Source organism: Pongo abelii, chromosome 2 (assembly GCF_028885655.2).
Source record: "Pongo abelii isolate AG06213 chromosome 2, NHGRI_mPonAbe1-v2.0_pri, whole genome shotgun sequence".
Classification (NCBI taxonomy): Eukaryota; Metazoa; Chordata; class Mammalia; order Primates; family Hominidae; genus Pongo; species Pongo abelii.
Genome location: NC_085928.1, coordinates 138,758,135 through 138,781,833, shown reverse-complemented (window position 1 = coordinate 138,781,833; position 23,699 = coordinate 138,758,135). Strand labels below are relative to the sequence as shown.

At 40.0% G+C, this 23,699-nt stretch overlaps 1 long non-coding RNA gene across 1 annotated transcript in view; it reads left to right on the top strand.

Moving 5' to 3' along the window:
• Positions 1 to 929: 929 nt before the first annotated feature.
• Positions 930 to 23,699, top strand: part of LOC129058634 (uncharacterized) — a 164,944-nt gene continuing 142,174 nt past the window's right edge. The window contains exon 1 of the long non-coding RNA XR_010139355.1: positions 930 to 3,160. This is a non-coding gene — a long non-coding RNA (uncharacterized LOC129058634). The remainder of the gene's footprint in view (positions 3,161 to 23,699) is intronic.

The window sequence follows — 23,699 nt, the reverse complement described above, 5'->3', positions numbered from 1 at the left end:
TATGTTAAGTAAAATAAGCCAGGCACAAAAAGACAAATATTGCATGATTCTACTTATATGAGGCACCTAGAGGAGTCAAATTCATAGACACAGAGTGGAATAGTGCTTGCTAGGGGCTGGGGAGAGAAGGAAATAGGGAATTATTGTTTAATGGGCCCAGAGTTTCATTTTGAAGAGATGGAAAAGTTCTGGAGATGAATAGTGATGATGGTTGCACAACAGTGTGAATGTGTTTAATGCCTCTGAACTATATGCTCAAAATTGGGTAAAATGGTAAATTTTATGCATATTTTTATCACCATAAAATTTTTATTTTGAATTTTATAAAAGTAAAATGTTCATTTTATTTTGAGATGGAGTCTCTCTCTGTCACCCAGGCTAGAGTGCAGTGGTGCAATCTTGGCTCACTGCAACCTCCGCCTCCTGGGTTCACGCCATTCTCCTGTCTCAGCCTCCTGAGTAGCTGAGACTACAGGCGCCTGCCACCATGCCCGGCTAATTTTTGTATTTTTAGTAGAGACAGGGTTTTGCCACATTGCCCAGGCTAGTCTCGAACTCCTGACTTCAAATGATCCACCCATCTCGGCCTCCCAAAGTGCTGGGATTACAGGCGTGAGGCACTGAGCCTGGCCATTCATTTTATTTTCTTGTTGTTTTTTTTTTTTTAAATTATATTTATAACTATGTAAGAGTTCAGTTGAGCTGCAATTAACTATTTCTTTGCTATTCAAAGTCAAGGGACTAGAAAGCATTGGCATTACCTGGGAGCTTGTTAGAAATGTAGACTCTCAGGCCTCACCCCAGATCTACTAAATCATAATCTGCAGTCGGACAAGATCCCCAAGTGTTTTGTACGCTTATTAATGTTTAAGAAATGCTGAATTACTTGACATAATCCTTGTTTTGTAAACATTTAATTAAACATTTATTGATTTTAATTATGTAATTTTCTGTTTTGCATTTTGGAATCATCATACATTTTTCAAGCCCTCAAAAAATTTTATAGGATTTTGAGATGCTCTCAGGCCCTAGACCCCATGTCTAGAATGCCCTGGAGATGAATCTGGTAAATTTTGCACATAGTCACGTCCCTTTTGTCTCTAATTCCTGACTTTCTCTTCCATAGTTACAGTTCTTCAGATCATCTATCTGGTTTTTACATGAGTTCTTCTCTGAGATGCTGCTAAGATGGCTCTCTAGGCTTTCAGAACCACAGGCCATGGAAAAGAAAGCCCTACCCTCAATGCAGACACAGGTTTCTCTCTAGGATACCATATCCCAGGCCCATATAACCTTATTGCTGCAATTACTAAATTATTAAAATCAACCGTAAAGCTTCCTACTGAAGAAAACTTCCTAGTTCATTTTTTCTTTAACTATTTACTGAAGCATAATATACATGCAGAAAAGTGCAAAAATAAGTTTACAACCAATACATTTTAATACATTAGCACTCTCTTATGACAAACCTTCAAATCAAGGAATAGAATATTAACAGTACCCAGGAAATCCTCTGTGTCACTACTACCCCATCTCCCACAAATTAACCACTATTTGAACTAATAGCATAGATTACTTTTAACCAGTTTTTTTCTTTGTATAAACACAATGCCATAATATATTCTCTTTTGTGTCTAACTTCTTTTGTTCGACTTTACATTTATGAGGCTCATCCATATTGTTGTAATTGTAGTTTGTATTCTTATTGTTGTGCAGTGTTCCATTGCATGAATGTACTACAATTTAAATTCATTATATTATTGATGGGTATTAGGGCAATTTCCAGTTTGGGGCTATTACAAATAGTGCAGCTAGGTACATCTTAATACTTTTGTCAGGGAAACACATGCCACATTTCTGTGGGAATTAGGAGTGAGATTGCTGGGTCATAGGGTGTGTCTATGTTTAGCTTTAGTGATACTGTCAAGCAGTTTTCCAAACTGTAAGCCCCATTCTTAATGTAAAAGTGAATGCTTCTGCCCCTGTTCTATCCCTTCCTAAGAGTTGTGACAAATCTCAAACAGGACATTACTTTCACATAGAAGGTTTATGAATTTCTGCCAAAACGTTGGTGCTCACATTTCAAAATAAATAAATGCATCCATGAAATCCTCACCAGCGGCAGACTGAAAAAGCAAAGAATCCAGATGACAGCCATAATGCTGAGATGCTAAGATGGTTTTCTTTGTTGCCTAGAGCGCTGGGAGTCTTTTGCAAAAGCTGCTGCCAATCAGGCTTGCCTATCTTTGCAGGGCTAATTAACAGCACTTGGGCAAGCAAGAGGGCGGACGCCTGCACGATGATGCGAATGGAGCCATCCCAAGGCTTATGACTAATTATAAACACAAAGCACTTAAGGGCCGAGATTAATAATGAAAAAAAAAAAAAAACCGAAACACAAAGCTGAAAAACCTCTTCAGAATTCTAATGCCAGCATGTTTGTGGTTGCGTGGCTTAGGGCAGGGGTGCTGGCAGAAATCTCCGGACTAAATCACACAGCGCCTATGTCATGCAGCCAGCCTCCCAGTCATGTGCTACAGAAGGGCTTCCTTTGTGTCACGCAGGATTTCAGGGGAGTGTGTCAGCTCCATTTCCAGGGTGCCCTGGGCCCTAGCATGATAAATCTGTTATTCTCTTGCCCTCCTTCAGCATGGAAGAGCAGACTGGGGTAATTCAGGCCCCTACAGGAGTGGGTGGGGTGGGGTTGTGTGTGCAAGCTCTGATCCCCTTAGCTACAAACCAGAAATAATCCATAAAGTATGCAAATTAGCTCCCAATTAATAGCACTTATTAACATCTTGAACTGTGTAAGGAGAAGCTGTGTTTGCCAGAGAGGAAAGCAACACTCATGAACCTCGTTGCAAAACACGTCGGTCAGGCGAAAAACCTGGACTTGCTGGGAGGCAGAGAAGAATGAAGTTGAAACTGAAAGACTGCTTTGGTGCCCTCAGGTCATCTGGAAAAGTGTCCACACAGTTCAGGCTTGAGGAGTAATTTGATGTGAGATGAGGAATCAGATGAGAATGAGTTTCCCTGCTTCCCCTTTCCTTGGGGCACTGCTTGGTCCAGGCCCTAATGAGTTCTGAATGTTCAACTACAGGTCCTCCCACCAACCTCTGAGAAGAGAACAGGACAACCCAATACCCCCAGAAAACTGGAAGTAAGGGTCAAGGGTTGAGGCGAGGGTGGTGGGGGAAGGGAGGAGAAAACAAACTATTACTTTAAAAAAGTGGTGAAAAATTGTTTGCCATTATCTGTTATTTTTTTCCTATAATAGCCATTCTGACTGGTGTGAGATAGTATCTCATTGTCATTTTGATTTGCAGTCTCTCTGATGATGACTTATTTTGAGCATTTTTTAACGTTTGTTGGCCAATTGTATGTCCTCTTTTGAGAAGTGTTGGTTCATGTCTTTTGCCTACTTTTTGATGTTTTTTTTTTTTCTTGTTGGTTTGTTTAAATTCCTTATATATTCTGGGTATTAGTCCTTCATTAGATACATAGTTTACAAACATTTTCTCCCATTCTGTTTGTGTCTGTTTACTCTGCTGATAGTTTCTTTTACTGTGTGGAAGCTCTTTAGTTTAATCAGGTCTCACTTGTCAATTTTTGTTTTTGTTTCATTTGCTTTTAAGGTCATCATAATTTTTTTTGCCTAAGCCAGTGTCTGGAAGAATATTTCCTAGATTTTCTCCTAGAATTTTTGTAGTTTGAGGTTTTACATTTAAGTCTTTAATCTATTTTGAGTTAATTTTTGTATATGGTAAATGGTCCAGTTTCATTCTTCTGCGTATGGTTAGCCAGTTTTCCCAGCACCATTTATTGAATAGGGTGTCCTTCCTCATTGCTTATTTTTGTTGACTTTGTTGAAGATGAGTTGGTTGTAAGTGTGCAGCTTTATTTCAGGGGTCTCTATTCTCTTCCTTTGGTCTATGTGTCTATTTTTGTAGCAGTACCATGCTGTTTTGCTTACTGTGGCCTTGTATATCATTTGAAGCTGGGTAATGTGGTGCTTCTGGCTTTGGTTTTTTTTTTTTTTTTTTTTTTGCTTAGGATTGCTTTGGACTTTTTTTTGGGTTCTATATGAATTTTAGAATAGTCTTTTTCTAATTCTGTGAAAAATGACATTGGTAGTTTGACAGGAACAGCATTAAATCTTGCAGATTGCTTTGGGCAATATTGGCATTTTAATAATATTGATTCTTCCAACACATGACCATAGGATGCTTTTCCATTTGTTTCCGTTTGTGTAGTCTATAATTTCTTTTAGCAGTGTTTTGTAGTCCTCCTCATAGAGCTCTTTCACCTCCTTAGTTAGATGTATTCCTAGATATTTTATTTTATTTTTGTGTGTGGCTATTGTAAATGGAATTGCATTCTTGCTTTGGTTCTCAGCTTAAGTGTTATTAATGTATAGAAATGCTACTGATTTTTGCACATTGATTTTGTATCCTGAGACTTTGCTGAAGTCACTTATCAGGTCTAGGAGCTTTTTTGGCAGACTATGGGGTTTTCTAGGTATCGAATCATACTGTCAGTGAAGAGAAATGACGTTCTCTTTTTCTATTTGGATGCCTTTTATTTCTTTCTCTTGCCTGATTGCTCTGGCTAGGACTTCTAGTACTATAATATGTTTAATAGAAGTAGTGAAAGTGGGCATTCTTGTCTTGTTCCAGTTCTTAAAGGGAATGCTTCCAGCTTTTGCCCATTCAGTATAATGTTGGCTGTGAGGTTGTCATAGATAGTTCTTATTATTTTGAGGTATGTTCCTTTGATGTCTAGTTTGTTGAGGGTTTTTTAACATGAAAGGATATTGGATTTTATCAAATGCTTTTTCAGAATCTATTAATACAATCATATGTTTTTTGTTTTTAAATCTGTTTATGTGGTTAATCACATTGATTTGCATATGTTGAAGCAACCTTGCATCCCAGGAATAAAGCCCACTTGATCATGGTAAGTTAACTTTTTGATGTGCTGCTGTATTTAGTTTGCTAGTATTTTGTTAAGGATTTTTGTGTCTTTGTTCATCAGGAATATTAGACTGTAGTTTTCTTTTTTGTTGTTGTGTCTTTGTCAGATTTTGGTATCAGGATGATACTGGTTTCATAGAATGAGTTAGGGAGGAGTCCCTCCTCAATTTTTTGAGAATAGATTCAGTAGGACTAGTACCAGGTCTTCATTGTATGTCTGGTAAAATTTGGCTATTAGTCCATCTGCTCCAGGGCTTTTTTGGTTGGTAGGCATTTTTATAACGGATTCAATTTTGTTACTCATCATTAGTCTATTTAGAATTTCTGTTTCTTCCTGGTTTGATCTTTGGAGGTTGTGTTTCCAGGAATTTATCCATTTCCTGTGGATTATCTGTGCATATAGAGATGTTCATAATAGTCTCTGAAGATCTTTTGTATTTCTGTGGGATTGGTTGTGATGTCATCTTTATTATTTCTGATTGTGTTTATTTGGATCTTCTCTCTTTTTTCTTTGTTAATCTAGCTAGTAAAACCCCATCTCTACTAAAACTATAAAAATTAGCTGGGCATGGTGGTGGGTGCCTATAATCCCAGCTACTCGGGAGGCTGAGGCAGAAAATCACCTGAACATACTAGGTAGAGGCTGCAGTGAGTCGAGATCGTGCCATTGCACTCCAGCCTGGGTGACAAGAGTGAAACTCTGTCTCAAAAAAAAAAAAAAAAATTGAATTGAGATGAAGCCAAGATTCATTCATTCATCCATTTATCTATTATGAATTTACTGAGCACAGAAGCACCATGTTAGGGGTGAAACCATCTGTAACGATTCTGTGGTTTGCTGATGGCAGATAGTTGTCCACCAAGGATTTGTTCTCTCCTTCCATATAGTAGAGTGGTTTCTGGTAGGTTGCTGCCAAGTCAGGGATCACATGTGCCTCCCCCTTGTATCTTGTAAAGTGGGGTGTGATATTGTGAATCCTCATCAATACAATGTGAGTAGAAGTGAAGTGTCCCGGCCAAGACTTTAAAAAAAAAAGTGTTTTAGAGCAGTTTTAGAGTCAGGCAAAATTGAGAGGGAGGTACAGAGATTTCCCATATACACCATGCTCCTCCATACACAGCCTCCTCTGCTATCAACATCCACCACCAGAAGGGTAAATTTGTTACAACTGATGAACCCACAATGACAATTGTTATCACCCAAAGTCCATAGTTTACATTAGGATTCACTATTGGTGTATATCCTATGGGTTTTGACAAATGTGTAATGACATTATCTGTCATTATCATATCATACAGAGTAGTTTAACAACCGTAAAATTCCTCTGTACATCACCTATTCATCCTTCCCTCCCCCTAGCCCCTAGGAACCACTGATCCTTTTACTGTCTTCATAGTTTTGACTTTTCCAGAATGTTACGAATTTGGAATCATATGATATGTAGCCTTTTCAGATTGGGTTTCTTTCACTTAACTATGCTTTTTAGTTTCCTCCATGTTTCTTCATAGCTTGATAGCTCATTTCTTTTTTGCTCTGAGTAATAGTCTATTGTCTGGATGTATCACCATTTATTTATCCATTCATTTACTGTATTAGTACATTTTCATGCTGCTGATAAAGACATACCTGAGACTGGGAAGAAAAAGAGGTTTAATGGACTTACAGTTCACATGGCTGGGGAGGCCTCCCAATCATGGTGGAAGGCAAGGAGGAGCAAGTTACATCTTACATGGATGGCAAGCAGGTAAAGAGAGAGCTTGTGCAGGGAAACTCCTGTTTTCAAATCCATTAGATCTCGTGAGACTCATTCACTATCCTGAGAACAGTGCAGGAAAGACCTGCCCCCATAATTCAGTCACCTCCTACTGGGTTCCTCCCACAACATGTAGGAATTGTGGGAGTTACAATTCAAGATGAGATTTAGGTGGGGACACAGCCAAACTATATCATCGCACCCTTGGCTCCTCCCAAATCTCATGTCCTTACATTTCAAAACCAATCATGCCTTCCTAACAGTTCTCCAAAGCTTTAAGTCATTTCAGCATTAATTCAAAAGTCCACAGTTCATCATCTCATCTGAGACAAGTCAAGTCCCTTCTGTGTCCAGAATTAGTGGGTTCTTGGTCTCACTGACTTCAAGAATGAAGCCGCGGACCGTCGCGGTGAGCGTTACAGCTCTTAAGGTGGCGCGTCTGGAGTTTGTTCCTTCTGATGTTCGGATGTGTTCGGAGTTTCTTCTTTCTGGTGAGTTCACGGTCTCGCTGGCTCAGGAGTGAAGCTGCAGACCTTCGCGGTGAGTGTTACAGCTCTTAAGTGGCACGTCTGGAGTTGTTCATTCCTCCCGGTGGGCTCGTGGTCTCGCTGGCTTCAGGAGTGAAGCTGCAGACCTTTGCGGTGAGTGTTACAGCTCATAAAAGCAGTGTGGACCCAAAGAGTGAGCAGTAGCAAGATTTATTGCAAAGAGCGAAAGAACAAAGCTTCCACAGTGTGGAAGGGGACCCGAGCGGGTTGCCACTGCTGGCTCGGGCAGCCTGCTTTTATTCTCTTATCTGGCCCCACCCACATCCTGCTGATTGGTAGAGCCGAGTGGTCTGTTTTGACAGGGCGCTGATTGGCGCATTTACAATCCCTGAGCTAGACATAAAGGTTCTCCACGTCCCCAACAGATCAGTTAGATACAGAGTTTCGACACACAGGTTCTCCAAGGCCCCACCAGAGCAGCTAGATACAGAGTGTCGATTGGTGCACTCACAAACCCTGAGCTAGACACAGGGTGCTGATTGGTGTGTTTACAAACCTTGAGCTAGATACAGAGTGCCGATTGGTGTATTTACAATCCCTGAGCTAGACATAAAGGTTCTCCAATGCCCCACCAGAGCAGCTAGTTACAGAGTGTCGATTGGTGCACTCACAAACCCTGCGCTAGACACAGGGTGCTGACTGGTGTGTTTACAATCCCTGAGCTAGACATAAAGACTCTCCACGTCCCCACCAGAGTCAGGAGCCCAGCTGGCTTCACCCAGTGGATCACGCACTGGGGTGCAGGTGGAGCTACCTGCCAGTCCTGCGCCATGTGCTCACACTCCTCAGCCCTTGGGCGGTCGATGGGACTGGGCACCGTGGAGCAGGGGGTGGCACTCATTGGGGAGGCTTGGGCTGCACAGGAACTCATGGAGGCGGGGGAAGGCTCAGGCATGGCGGGCTGCAGTCCCAAGGCCTGCCCCGTGGGAAGGCAGCTAAGGCCCGGTGAGAAATCGAATGCAGCGCTGGTGGGCTGGCACCGCTGGGGGACCCAGTACACCCTCCGCAGCCGCTGGCCCAGGTGCTAAGTCCCTCATTGCCTGGGGCCAGCAGGGCCAGCCGGCTGCTCTGAGTGCGGGGTCCACCAAGCCCACTCCCACCCGGAACTCCAGCTGGCCCACAAGAACCACACGCAGCCCCGGTTCCCGCTCAGGCCTCTCCCTCCACACCTCCCTGCAAGCTGAGGGAGCCGGCTCTGGCCTTGGCCAGCCCAGAAATGGGCTCCCACAGTGCAGCGGTGGGCTGAAGAGCTCCTTAAGTGCTGCCAAAGTGGGAGCCCAGGCAGAGGAGGTGCCGAGAGCGAGCGAGGGCTGTGAGGACTGCCAGCAGGCTGTCACCTCTCACTTCCACCTATGAGCCTGTAAAATCAAAAGCAAGTTAGTTACTTCCTAGATATAATGGGGGTAGTGGCATTGGGTAAATACAGTCATTCCAAATAGGAGAAATTGGCCAAAACAAAGGGGCTACAGGCCCCATGCAAGTCCAAAATCCAGTGGGGCAGTCAAATCTTAAAGCTCCAAAATGATCTCCTTTGACTCCATGTCTCATATCCAGGTCACACTGATGCAAGAGGTAGGTTCCTATGGTCTTGGGCAGCTCCACTCCTGTGGCTTTGCAGGGTACAGCTTCCCTCCTGGCTGCTTTCATGGGCTGGCGTTGAGTGTCTGCGGCTTTTCCAGGTGCATGGTGCAAGCTGTCAGTGGATCTGCCATCTAGGGCCTGGAGGATACTTGCCCTCCACTCACAGCTCCACTAGGCAGTGCCCCAATAGGGACTCTGTGTGGGGGCTCCAACCGCACATTTCTCTTCCACACTGCTTTAGCAGAGGTTCTCCATGAGAGCCCTACCCCTGCAGCAAACTTCTGCCTGGACATTCAGGTGTTTCCATACATCCTCTGAAATCTAGGCAGAGATTCCCAAACCTCAATTCTTGACTTTTGTGCACTCATAGGCTCAACACCATGTGGAAGTTGCCAAGGCTTGAGGCTTGCACCCTCTGAAGCCATGGCCCTGAGCTCTACGTTGGCCGTAGCTGGAGTGGCTGGGACGCAGTGAACCAAGTCCCTAGACTGCACACAGCACGTGGACTCTGGGCCTGGCCCACAGAACCACTTTTTCCTCCTAGGCCTCTGGGCCTGTGATGGGAGGGGCTGCTGTGAAGACCTCTGACATGCCCTACAGACATTTTACCCATTGTCTTGGGGATTAACATTTAGCTCCTCGTTACTTATGCAAATTTCTGCAGCTGGCTTGAATTTCTCCTCAGAAAATGGGATTTTCATTTCTGTCATATTATCAGGCTGCAAATTTTCCGAACTTTTATGCTCTGCTTCCCTTATAAAACTTAATACCTTTAGCAGCACCCAAGTCACCTCTTGAATGCTTTGCTGCTTAACAATTTCTTCCACCAGATACCCTAAATCATCTCTTTCAAGTTCAAAGGTCCACAAATCTCTAGGGCAGGGGAAAAATGCATCAGTCTTTTTGCTAAAACAACAAGAGTCACCTTTGCTCCAGTTCCCAAGTTCCTCTTTCCATCTTAGACCATCTCAACCAATACTTTATTGTCCATATCACTATCAGCATTTTTGTGAATGCCATTCAACAAGTCTCTAGGAGGTTCCAAGCTTTCCCACATTTTCCTGTCTTCTTCTGAGCTCTCCAAACTGTTCCAACCCCTGCCTGTTACCCAGTTCCAAAGTTGCTTCCACATTTTCAGGTATCTACAGCAGTGCCCAACTCTACTGGTACCAATTTACTGTATTAGTCTGTTTTCATGCTGCTGATAAAGGCATACCTGAGACCGGAAAGAAAAAGAGGTTTAATGGACTTACAGTTCCACATGGCTGGGGAGGCTTCACAATCATGACAGAAGGCAAGGAGGAGCAAGTCACATCTTACATGGATGGCAAGCAGGCAAAGAGAGATTTTTGCAGGGAAACTCCCATTTTTAAAACCATCACCTCATGAGACTCTTTCACTATCACAAGAACAGTGTAGGAAAGACCCACTCCCATAATTCAATCACCTCCCACCAGGTTCCCCCCATGACATGTGGGAATTGTGGCAGTTACAATTCAAGATGAGATTTGGGTGAGGACACAGAGCCAAACCATATCACATACTGAAAGACATCTTGGTTGCTTCCAGGTTTTAGCAATTATGAGTAAAACTCTATAAACATTCATGTGCAGGTTTTTGCAGGAATGTAAGTTTCGACTCTTTTGGGTAAATACCAAGGAGTGCAATTGCTGGATCTTATTGTAAGAGTATGTTTAGTTTTGTCTTCCAAAGTAGCTGTGTTTATTTTGCATTCCTACCACAATCAATGAGAGTTCCTGTTGTTCCACATCTTCACCAGTAGTTGGTGTTGTCAGTGTTCTGGATTTTGCTCAAATAGGTATGTAGTAGTATTTCATTTTTCTTTTAATTTGTGTTTCTCTGATGACATATAATATGGAGCATCTTTTCATATGCTTAATTTGTCATTAGTATATCTTCTTTGATGAAGTGTCTGCTGAGGTCTTTGGTTCATTTTTTAATTGAATTATTTTTAATTTTTATTTTTTAGGCAGAGCCTCACTTTGTCACCCAGTCTGGAGTGCAGTGGTATTATCTTGGCTCACTGCAACCTCTGCCTCCTGGGCTTAAGTGATCCTCCCACCTCAGCCTCCAGAGTAGCTGGGACTATAGGTGTGTACCACAATGCCCGGCTAATTTTTGTATTTTTTGTAGAGACAAAGGGTTTTGTCATGTTTTATCATGTTGCGCAGGCTGGTCTTGAACTCTTGAACTCAAGCAATCTGCCTGCCTTAGCCTCCCAAAGTGCTGTTATTACAGGCTTGAGCCACCATGCCTGGCTGATTTTTTAAAAGAAAATCATTGAATTTTCTAATTCCTTGAATAGTTTAGATGACAGTCCTTTATCAGATACATCTTTTGCAGATATTTTTTCCAGTCTGTGGGAGAAAATATATCTTTCTTCTCAAGCCTGTTGCTTGATTTCTATTTCTCTTGACAATGTCTTTCACAGAGCAGAAACATTTAATTTTACTGAATACTAGTTTGTTCTTTCTTTTGTGTGTCATGCCTTTGATGTTGTATCTAAAAAGTCATTGCCATACCCAAGGTCATCTAAGTGTTCTCCTATATCATCTGTTCACTTTTTCTAGCACCATTTGTTAAAAATACTATTTTTGCTCAATTATATTTCCTTTGCTCCTCTGTCAAAGATCAGTAGACTATATCTATATGAGTCTTTCTGGGCTCTCTATTCTGTTCCATTGATTTATATGTCTGTTCTTTCACCAATACCACACTGTCTTGATTACTGTAGCTTTATAGTAAGTCTTAAAGTTGGATATTGTCAGTCCTCTGATGTTGTTCTTCTCCTTCATTATTGTATTGACTATTCTGGGTCTTTTGCTTCTCCATATAAACTTTCTAATCAGTTTGTCTACATCTATAAAATAACTTGCTGGGGTTTTGACAGGGCTTGGATTGAATCTATAGATCAATTTGGGAAGAACTGACATCTTGACAATATCGAGTCTTCCTATCCATGATCATGGAATATCTCTCCATTTATTTAGTTTTCCTTTGATTTCTTTTATCAGAGTTATGTAGTTTTTCTCATTTATATCTTCTACATACCAATATCCCCAACTTATGATGGTTTGACTTACAATTTTTCAACTTTATAATGGTGAGAAAATGGTACACGCTCAATAGAAGCCGTACTTCAAATTTTGAATTTCGACCTTTCCTTGGATTAGTGATATGACATTCTGCTTCAGTGCTCCACAGTGCAGTGGCTTGCAGTCAGCCACATGATCACCAGGGTAAACAACTGATACAATCATTCTGCTTTTCACTTTCAGTATGGTAGTCAATAAATTACATGAGATATTTAACACTTTATTATAAAATAGGGTTTGTATTAGATAATTTTGCCCAACTGTAGGCTAGTGTAAGTATTCTGAGCACATTTAGGGTAGGCTAGGCTAAGCTATGATGTTTGGTAGGTTAGATTAAATGCACTTTCAACTTAACGATATTTTCAACTTAGGTTGGAGTTGTTGGAACATAACCTCATTCTAAGTCAAGAAGCATCTGTACTTTGTAAGATTTATAACTAAATGCTTCATTTTTTTGAGTGCTAATGTAAATGTTATTGTGTTTTAGTTTTAAATTTTGCTTGTTCATTGCTGGTGTACAGGAAAAGGATTGATTTTGGTATATTAACTTTGTCTCTTGCAAATCTTGCTATAATCACTTAATAGTTCCAGGAGTTTTTTAAGATTCTTTCAGATTTTCTACATAGATGATTATGTCATCTGTGAACAAAGATAGTTTTAATTTTTTCTTCCTAATAAGTATACCTTTCCTATTGCATTAGCTAATATTTCCAGTACAATGTTGAAAAGAAGTTGTAAGAGGGAACATCCTTGATTGTTTCTGATCTTAGTAGGAAAGCTTGGAGTTTCTTACCATTAAGTATAACGTTAACTGTTTTCTATAGATGTTCTTTATCAATTTGAGGAAATTTCCCTCTATTCTTAGTTTGCTGAGAATTTTGTTTTTTTTTAAATGATCAATGGGTGTTACATTTTGTCAAGTGCTTTTTCTACAGCTATTATTATGATCATGTAATTTTTCTTCTTTAGCCTCTTGATATGATGGTTTACATAATTTGATATTTGAATATTGAACCAGCCTTGCATACCTGGGATAGATCCCACTTAGTTGTGGTATATAATTCTTTTTATACATTGTTGGTTCAATTTGCCAATATTTTGTTGAGGATTTATGCATCTATGTTCATGAAGGATATTGGTCTGTAGTTTTCTTTTCTTCAAACACATTTGTTTGGTTTTGGTATTAGGGTAGTGGTGGCCTCAAGGAATGAGTTAGGAAGTATTTCCTCTGCTTCTATCTCCTGGAAGAGAATTGGTGTGATTTCTTCTTTGAATGTTTGATGGAATTTACCAGTGGACCCACCTGAGCCTGCCTGGTGCTTTCTGTTTTAGAATGTTGTTAATTATCTATTCCATTTTTTTAAATAGATGTAGGCCTATTCAGACTGTTGATTTCTTCATGTGTGAGTTTTGGCACATTGTGTCTTTCAAGGAATTGGTCCATTTCATCAAGGTGATCAAATTTGTGGACATATCATTGCTCATAATATTCTTTTTTTTTTTTGAGGCAGGATCTGGCTCTGTCATCCAGGCTGGAGTGCAGTGGTATGATCAAAGCTCAAGCAATCTTTCTACCTCACCCTCCTGAGTAGCTGGGACTACATGCGTGTGCTGCTATGTCTGGCTAATTTTTAATTTTTTTGTAGTGATGGAGTCTCACTAGGTTGCCCAGGCTGTTCTCCAACTCCTGGGCTCAAGCAATCCTCTTGCCGTGGCCTCTCAAAATGCTGGCATTACAGGTGTGAGCCACTATGCTTGCCCTTGTATTATTCTTTTAATGTCTGTAGGTTCTGCAGTAATATTCCCTCTTTCATTTATGATATTAGTAATTTGTGCCCTCTTTTTTCTTAGCCTAGCTAGAGAATTATTGATTTCACTGATGTATTCTAAGAACCAGCTTTTGTTTTTTTTATTCTCTATCAATTTCCTGTTTTCAATTTCATTGATCTCTCTTCTAATTTTTGTCATTCCTTTTCCTTTGTTTACTTTGGAATTAATTTGCTCTTTTTCTAGTTTTCTGAGAGGGAAACAAATTTTCATACATTGTATTAGTCAAAATATTTAAAAATATCTCCTCAGATATCTTCTTGACCCATGTGTTATTCAGAAGTGTGTTGTTCAATCTCCAAATATTTTGGGATTTTTCAGCTATCTTTCTGTTATTGATTTCTAGTTTAATTCCATTGTGGTCCAAGAGTAGACATCATATGATTTTTATCCTTTTAAATTTGTTAAGTTGTGTTTGATGGCCTAGAATGCAGTCTACTTTGATGAATGTTCCATGCAAGTTTGAGAACACTGTGTATTCTGCTGCTGTTGAATAAAATAGCTTATACATGTTCATTATATCCAGTTGATTGATGGTGTTAAGTTCAATTATGTTCTTACTGATATTCTGCCTGCTAGATCTGTTTATTTATGATAGAGGGGTGTTGTAGTCTCCAATTATGAGAGTGGATTCATTTATTTGTCCTTGTATATATATATTTGCATCTAATATATTGATGCAGTGTTATTAGGTACCTACACATTAAGGATTGTTATGTCTTCTTGAAGAATTGACCCATTTATCATTATGTGATGCTTCTTCTTCTTTTTTTTTTTTTTTTTTTTTTTTTGAGATGGAGTCTCGCTCTGTCACCCAGGCTGGAGTGCAGTGGCGCTATCTTGGCTCACTGAAAGCTCTGCCTCCCAGGTTCACGCCATTCTCCTGCCTCAGCCTCCCTCAGCCTCCCGAATAGCTGGGACTACAGGCATCTGCCACCATGCCTGGCTAATTTTTTGTACTTTTAGTAGAGATGGGGTTTCACCGTGTTAGCCAGGATGGTCTGGATCTCCTGATTTTGTGATCCGCCTGCCTTAGCCTCCCAAAATGCTGGGATTACAGGTGTTGAGTCACCGCGCCTGGCCTATGTGATGCTTCTTTTTATCTCTGATAACTTCTCTTACTCTGAAGAGTATTCTGTATGAAATTAATATAAGTATGCCTACTTTTTTTGGATTAGTGTTAGCATAGTATAGCTTTCTCCATCCCTTCACTTTTCATCTACATGTGTCCTTATAGTTAAAATAGATTTCTTGTAGACAATGTATAGTTGGGTTTCTTGTTTTTGATCCACTGTTGCAATTTTTGTGTATTAATTGGTGTACTTAGACAACTGAGGTTTAAAGTGATTATTATTATAGTTGGATTCATATCTACCATATTAATTCCTGTTTTCTACTTGTTGCCATTGTCCTTTGTTCCTATTTTTGTCTTCTACTCTTTTTGTCCCTTTTTTTCATTTTATAGGAGTCTACTTTCTCTCCTTTCTTAGTGTATCTGTTATACTTTTTGTTTTAGTGGTTGCTCTAGAGTTTATAATGTACATTTACAACTAATCCAAGTCTACTTTTATAAAATACAATACCATTTCATGGATAGTGGGAGTATCTTATAATAATAAAACAATTCCAATTCTTCTTTTTGTTTCTTATATCATTGCTGTCATTTATTTTATTTATACATAAACATACATAAGCGCACACACATGCACACAAATATACAGCATACAATCAAATACATAGTTGCTATTATTATTCTCAACAAACTGTTGTCTTTTGGATCAATTAATTTTTTTTAAAAGATTTTATTTTACCTTCACTTGTTCCTTCTTAGATACTCTTCCTTTCTTTAAGAAGTTCCAAGTTTCCTACCTATGTAATTTACTTGTCTCTGAAGAACTTCTTTTAACATTTCTTGCAAAGCAGATCTAATGGCAACAGATTCTCTCAGTGTTTTTTTGTCTGAGAAAGTCCTTATTTCTCCTTCACGTTTGAAGGATAGTTTTGCAGGGTGCAGAATTTTAGGTTGGTGGTATTTTTCTCTCAACACTTTAAATATTCCACTTCACTGTTTTTTGTTTGTTTGTTTGTTTGTTTGTGTGGTTTCTGGGGGAAGCCAGATAGAATTCTCATCTTTGCTTCTGTATAGGGAAGATTTTTTTCCCCTTTGTCCTCATTAAATATTTATTTTTATTTTTTATTTTCTGCAGTTTGAATATGATATATCTACATGTGAGAGGTTTTTTATTTGTTTTTGTTTGTTTGTTGTTGTTGTTGGTATTTATCATGCTTGGAGTTCTCTTCCTGGATTTTTGGTGTCTGACATTAATTTGGGGATAATTCTCAGTCATTATTGCTTCAAATATTTCTTTGGTTCCCTTCTCTCTTTCTTCTCCTCTGATATTCCTATTACACATATTTTATATCTTTTGTTGCTGTCTAGTCATGGATTTTTGCCATGTCTAGTCTACTAATATGCCCATCAAAGGCATTCTTCATTTCTGTTATTGTGTTTTTGATTTTTTCTTATAATTTCATCTATCTGCTTACATTGACCAACCTTTATTGCATGCTGTCTTCTTTGTCTATTAGAACACTTAGCATATTAATCATAATTGTTTTAAATTCCTGGCTTGATAATTCCAACATCTCTGCCATGTCTGATTCTGGTTCTGATTTTTTCTTTGTCTCTTCAGACTGTATTTTTTGGCTTTTAGTTTGGCTTTTAGTATGCCTTGTAATTTTTTCTTGATAGCCAGACATGATGTACTAGGTAAAAAGAACTACTGTAAATAGGCCTCTAGTAACGTGGTGGTGAGGTGTTGGTGGAGGGGAAGTGTTCTGTACCCTATGATTTGGTCTCAGTCTTGTAGTGAGCCTGTGCCTCTGGACTGTGAACTTCACAAGTGCTTCTTAGATGCCCCCTCCCCTTACTTGGGACAGGATGGCTAGAATGGGCTGAGGTTGGGCATTTCCGTTCCCCTAGGTTAGTTAGACTCTGAAAAAGCTCCAGTCATTTAGGCTCTAGTAAAATAGTTTCTCTTTAGGGCAGGTCTTTTTAAGAACAGCGTGTATTTCAGAATGGTTCCTTTTCTCCTCTCCTTGTTGAAAACATGAGGGGATTACAAAAAAATATTATTGTGAGAACCTGGTTGAGCTCTTACGGGTAAAACTTGCAAGAGTGTGGGGCTTCCCCTATGACTGAGTCCCCTTGGAGCTTTTAACTCTTAGTGTCCACACTGAGCCTCCAGCAGTTCATCAATTACAGTTTAGGTGTTCCTATCCTGGCGCTGGTTCCTGAGATTCCTGCTTGTGGATTTCTACTACAGCAAGTTATGCTTCTTATGTTCTCGTTTCTGTTGCTTCCATTTTAGGGGCAGCAGTTTGCCCTGTGACCATGCTTCTCTAAGAAGAGTTGTTGATTTTTAGTTTATTCAGCTTTTTACTTGTTAGGATGGAGTGATTATTTCTAAGCTTTTTACAGGAATAACTGTTGGTTATTACTTTTAATAGGAATCATGGCCATTTACATACTCATGAACCTTCAGGCCACGACTTTTAAGAAGTGGACATTCCTTTTTCACTCTTTTTCTTCTCCTATCTACCAGTTGAATTTTAAAGAAGTCAGCCTGGTTCTCAGAGTGACTACAGAGAATATATCATTCCCATCCCCCTTCCAGTATTACCAAGATCCATTTTGGCTTTTACAGGATTAAGTAATAAGCTCTCATTGTGCTAAACCATTGAGATTTTGGGGTTTGTCTGTTACAGCAGCTAGTGTGTTATGTGAACTAATGTGACAGGCAGTGCTTGGGGATGCTCCCTGGGGATCTCCATTTCTCTACTCATCATGGATGTTATGGCAGATATTGCAGACTGGCTCACTCGCCTCCATTCCAAACCTTTTGTAGTATGCAAGGTAAATTGTAGAAAGGCAAAGATATTTCCTTATTTCCCCAGACACCCATTTTTAGTTCAGGTTTCACAGGAGACAGATTTTGCCAAGCAGATGTACTTGTGTGAAATTTGAGAAACAGCAATGAACATAGTGAGGTGGAGGTTGTGCTTTCACTATTACTACTGTTTCTTCTGGCAAGCATGTTTGTGAAATTGAAAGTAGTAGGAAACCCACCTACAGTGGTGTAAGCAAATAGAAGCCTATTTTTCTCAGATAGCAAGAAGTTTGGATGTAGGCAATCATTGGATTTGTTCATGAGTTTACCAATATCAGGATCAGTATCTGTGCAGTTTTTTCGAATTTTCCTTCATGGTTACAAGACCATTGTTGGAGCTGCTTTATTCAAGGCAAAACAAACAAACAAAAAAACAATAGAAAAGGAAAACAGTAACATCAACTATGTCTGCCTGTTTTATCAGAAGACAGGTTTTCCCAGAAGCCCTCAAAACCAGCTTACCCAAGGTCTCACTGTCCAAATTTGGGCATGTTACCACCTGAAGATTAGGATTCTACTGGCAAGGAAAAAGGAGGGAAAGTTATGGGAGTGCCATAATGCATAGAACTCATAGTCTCTGCTCTCAAGGATCTAATGATGGCTTCTAGAGCAAAACATATGCATGGATATTTGAATAATAGTATGAGAGTTAAGAAAAAATATAAGGTAATAATAACATAAGTAATAGAGCAGACATTTTAGAGGAAGTGGACACTTTAGCATTCAAATGCAGCCTATCTCCATTTTAAGGAGGGCTGACATGAAGGGATTCTGTGTTTTAGTTGGACCTGCAGGCAGCTTCTTCCTTGCTGCACGGTGTCATGCTGATGTCACCTGCCAGAGCAAAAGAGTGTTCTGAGAAAATGTCCAAATGAAGTGCCTTCTACAGTGTTGACGGGCAGGAAGTGAGTGAACTTAGCCTCATCCCAGGTGGATTAAAGGGCACTGTAGGAATTGAGGAAAGTTTCCAAACACAAGTCTAGAAGTTTATTTTGTGAGTAGAATGTTTCTCTGGATGCTGGAAACAATAAAGCCAACCACTTGCCTGTAATTAGCCTGGGCCCCGTAAGTCACACAGACATAATACCAAGCTCTAAAATTGCCTTCAGAGTAAGGGGCCAGCACCCTGGAGTTACCGGCACCTGCTTTTTTGGCACCAGATTTATTGACATTAATGATCCCAATCCCATATGGAGTTCCCTGGACTGTTTAGATAATGAATTTGCCTTATGACAGCAGTGCTCCTTCTAATGAAGAATGAGTATTTTCTATAAGTTTTTATTTTAATGTGGTGACTCTTGTGATATTGATCCCTGGATCATGTTCTGTTCAAGCTGAGCTTTAATTTTCTCGATAACATGGTTCACCAATCCGTTGGGATGCTGGTTTAAACAAGGACAGAATTCTACACAACTGCCTCTCCCATATCCCTAGGGCCCTCATTGTGCCTCAGGTCAAATTCCAACTGCCAGTATATGCATCTCTTGCCTGAGGGCTTTCTTTGAAATTATGTGAGGACTTTGTCTGCCCACTCTGCAGGCCGGAAGTGTCAAAAGATTAATGTCACCCTTCCTCTGGAATAGCTCTCAACCAAAGATTGATGGGATTTGATGGCTCCTCTAGTGGGAGATTGCTAAGGCTTGTATTCTCCACTTTTCCCAGAGTGTCTTCCTAGCATTAAGCTACAGTAGCCCATGATGGTTGCTGGTTTACTAATACACCCTTGATTGAAGATGCCCCTTCCCTGTTTCACTTTCCCCTGCTCCTCTGCACTGATTTCCTCTGAGCAGGCTCACATTTCAAGCAAGGAACGTCAATGTTATTAATTGACTGTGAAAAAGAAAAAGCCCTGGCAACCCCAAGAAGACCAAAAGAAAGAAACACGGCTATTTCCAAGTTTTATCGATGACACAGGGAAGGTTCCCCCAGAGAGAGTCTGCCAGAGGGAGAAATGCAAAGGGCTGATGGGTAACAATCTATGAATGGTATTATAATAAGTATTAATAATTCTGCTCCTTTGCCACCCCAATAACAACTTTCACTCAAATCCTTGTCTCGGAGTCTGCTTCTTAGGGACCCAAGTTAATTCATGAAGATTGCTCAGATTTTTTTTTCTTGCAGACTGTTTTTTTTTTACTACAACTGTCTCTTCTGTGATGAACATCCAAGTGTTTCAGAGGAAACATAACCTAAAGTGAGCCCCAGTATACTAGTCATGAAGAAAGGACATTTGATTGGCTTCTCTGATTTACCCAAAGGAGAAACATGCACAAGGGACAAAATCAGAAAAATGAACATAGCATGTTGATTCCAAGCTCTTTCTGGAGACCTCTATGCCTGGTAAACTAGTTTATACCATGTGATATCCCTGGACCATGTCTACAGTATACACAGATCACATGGCCTCTTTGTGTCCTTTACAAAGGACACTCAAAGCAGGAAGCAGCCACAGGTCTTTTTTGGCTTCCTGACTCCAGGGGGAATAAGATGACAACATTCTGAAGAGACAAAGTCAAGAGAGACATGTCCTAGTGGAAGCCCAAATATTTATTTAAACTTTTAGCTCATCACCCCTAAACACTGTGACTTGACTCATTTATATTTGTTCTCTTTCCTTGGTGTACACTTGAAGATGGTGACTTTATTGGTTTGCAGGAGTTGCCATAACAAAGTACCACAAACTGGGTGCCTTAAATGACAGAAATTTGTTGTCTCCTAGTTCAAGAGTAAGGCGTTAACAAGGTTGGTTCCTTCTGATGGCTGTGAGGAAAGATCTCTTCCATGTCTCTCTCCTAGCTTCTGGAAGTTTGTTGGCAATCTTTGGTGTTCCTTGGTTTATAGATGCATGACCCAGATCTCTGCCTTTATGTTCCCATGGTGCTCTCCCAGTGTGTGTGTTTATGTCCAAATTTCCCCTTTGTATAAGGACAACAGTCATAATGGATTAGGAGCCCACCCTACTCCAATATGACCTTGTCATAACTTATTAATTATGTCTACAATGACCCTATTTCTAAATAAGGTCACATTCGAGATACTGGAGGTTAAGACCTCAAAATATGATTTTTTGGGGGGACACAATTCAGTGAATAACAGTGACCCAAGCAGGGAGTACAGTATAATGGTTAAGAAGTAGGACTTGGAGATGAAACTGACTTGGTTGAAATTTTAACTGTACTACTTACTTGCTCAATGATTTTGAGCAACCTATTTAATCTTTCTGAATTTTAGTTTCCTCATCTATACAACGGAGATGATAATAGCTACCTCAGAGAATTCTTGAAAGAATTAAATTCAATAAGATTGTAAATGCAGAGTAAGTGAGAATAAATAACAATTCTTATTACTATTCATAGCCCCTTGCCCACCAGCCCTTTGCACTTTCGTCTCTGGCAGAGTCTATCAGAGAAGCTCTTTGGGTCAGAGCTCTCTTTTCATCATCAATAAAACTTGGAAATGGCAGTGTTTCTCCCCCTTGATCTGTTTGGGGTTACCAGAACTTTTCCATTTTTAGAGTCAATTGATAACATTGATGTTCCTCACACAATGTGTGGGCCTGCTGGGGGAAGGTAGTGCAGGCCCAGATAGGAGAGATGGTCTTTATAAACCAAAAAAACATACTCTACTACCTAACCTTTTGAATTTTCCCTAGTACATCCTGCTGGAAAAGAGAAACCAGTTCTTAAATTTTAGTGCTGTTCTTTGGTCAACTTTAACCTGAAAGAGATTATAAATTTTCATTATTTCATAGTACTTTTATTAACACAGGTGAACACTGTTTTTCATAGGCAGTCTTTTACTCTATGATACACAGAAATACCCAGAATTTGCTGAATTGGATAAACTGGCTGTCTAAAGACTTGGGCAAAACTGATGATCAGTAGACTTAGAGGGTCAGAGAGACAGAAAATTCCTTGAATATTAGGAGTCAAGACGGAGATTCTTAGGCACTCAGAAAAATTGTAGAGGGGTAGAGATTTAGGGGGAAAAAAAGGAAACATTTGTTAACTATCTACTCTAAACAGAACACTTGGCAACGTACAGTGGCTAATGCCTGTAGTCCCAGCACTTTGAGAGGCCAAGGCGGGCTGATTGCTTGAGCCCAGGAGTTTGAGAACAGCTTGGGCAACATGAAGAGACATCATCTCTACAAAAAATACAAAAATTAGCCGAGTGTGGTGGCACACACCTGTAGTCCCAGCTACTTGGGAGTCTGAGGTGGGAGGATCATTTGAGCCTCAGGGGTGGAGGTTGCAGTGAACAGAGAATGGAGATCATGCCACTGCACTCCAGCCTGGGTGACAGAGCAAGACTCCATCTCAAAAACAAAACAAAACAAAACAAAAACAAACCCAAGAACACTTAGTGTTTTTTTTCTTTTTTCTTTTTTTTACCAGTTTTGCCACTGTCTTAATTGGCTATCCCCTCCCCTGTCTCTCAGAGCCTGGGTTTCCTGCCTCTAGGGAAAGCCATTCACATCTTCATGAGGAGAATGGAAAGCACAGTCTCCTGGAATTTCCCCGTTTTTTGGAATTTTTGCAGACCACCTTCCATTCACCCATGATGACCCACTGCTCCTTGCCTCTGCATTCTTAGCTCTTGGGCCTTCATTTGTCTCTTTCAGTTTCTGATAAAGGGACCTTCACCACCATTTCTTTTGATGACCCATTTTGGGCATAGTTCTTTGACTTAACTGTCCTTTCCCTCAGCTGCAAGCCTGGCCCCATCCCCAGCGATCACCCTGCTTCCTGTTCCTGCTTTAAATAACTATCTGGGATTCTCACTGGGGGGATCAGTCAGACATAGCTTTACAACCATGCTTATGTTTAGTCCTCAAAGATATTGGGCAGTGTGCTCTAGAAAGGAGTCTATCACTGTACAAATGGGAAGATACTCTGGGTTTGGAGTCTTTTAACTAATATTTTCATGTTCACCAGAACTTCTGAAGTTGGCATGTACCTTTGTCTAGTGAGGTCATGCTGGGCCATCTCCATTTGTTTCTTCTCTGGACACGCTTTGGATAGATCCTGCAAGATGGGGAAGGTTATCAACTTAGAAAGACAACAAGGATATTTGTTCACACCAAACAACTTTATTGAATAAACCCCTTGTTGTGCATTCTTCTTCTTAAGATGGTTGGATTCAGTGGTTTTACTGTAGCAGAAATGCTGTGGAAAAGGGGGTGACAGATATATATTGATGAGATATTACCAAAATAATGCTGTGTAACAAACCATTCCAAGAATCAATGGCTTAAAACAATATTTTAAAAAATATTTATGACTTGGCAGGCCAACTACGACTTAGCTGGGCTGGCATTCTGTTCCAGTCTCCAGGCTGCAGATTGGATTCAGGCAAGCTCTATGTGTTTTAATCTGGGGCCCAGGCCAAAGAGGCAGCAGCTATCTGGAGTAATCGTTCTCATCATAAATAACTAGAGTGCAAAAGAGCAGCCCAGCAATACAAACATATTTCAAGCCTCTGTTCATTTCATATGATCCAGCCCGAAGTGAAGAGGGAGGTATCTACTCTTCATGAAGCTATAGCAAGATGGTGGATGATTCCACTACAGGAGAATGATATATTTGGACATGTATCTTCAAATAAAATTTATTTTATTTATGTTATCTTCAAATATGTATATGTATCTTCAAATACATATATGTATTTTATTTATATGTATCTTCAAATATGTATATGTATCTTAAAATAAATTTATTTATATTTATCCAAAGTAGCCAAAATAAATGTCTATGTCAAGAATAGCAGCTTTACATCCTCAGGATACTAGGTATCTACAACTCTGTGTAGCTGTGTTGCTGTATGTGTCTATGTGTTGGATTAGGAAATGCAAAAAGGACTTAAAAGTTGTAAAACTGCTTTAGAGTTCATTCATTAACTTCTGAAAAGACAGGCAAATGCTAAAAGTGTGTAAAAGGAGTACAAGGTA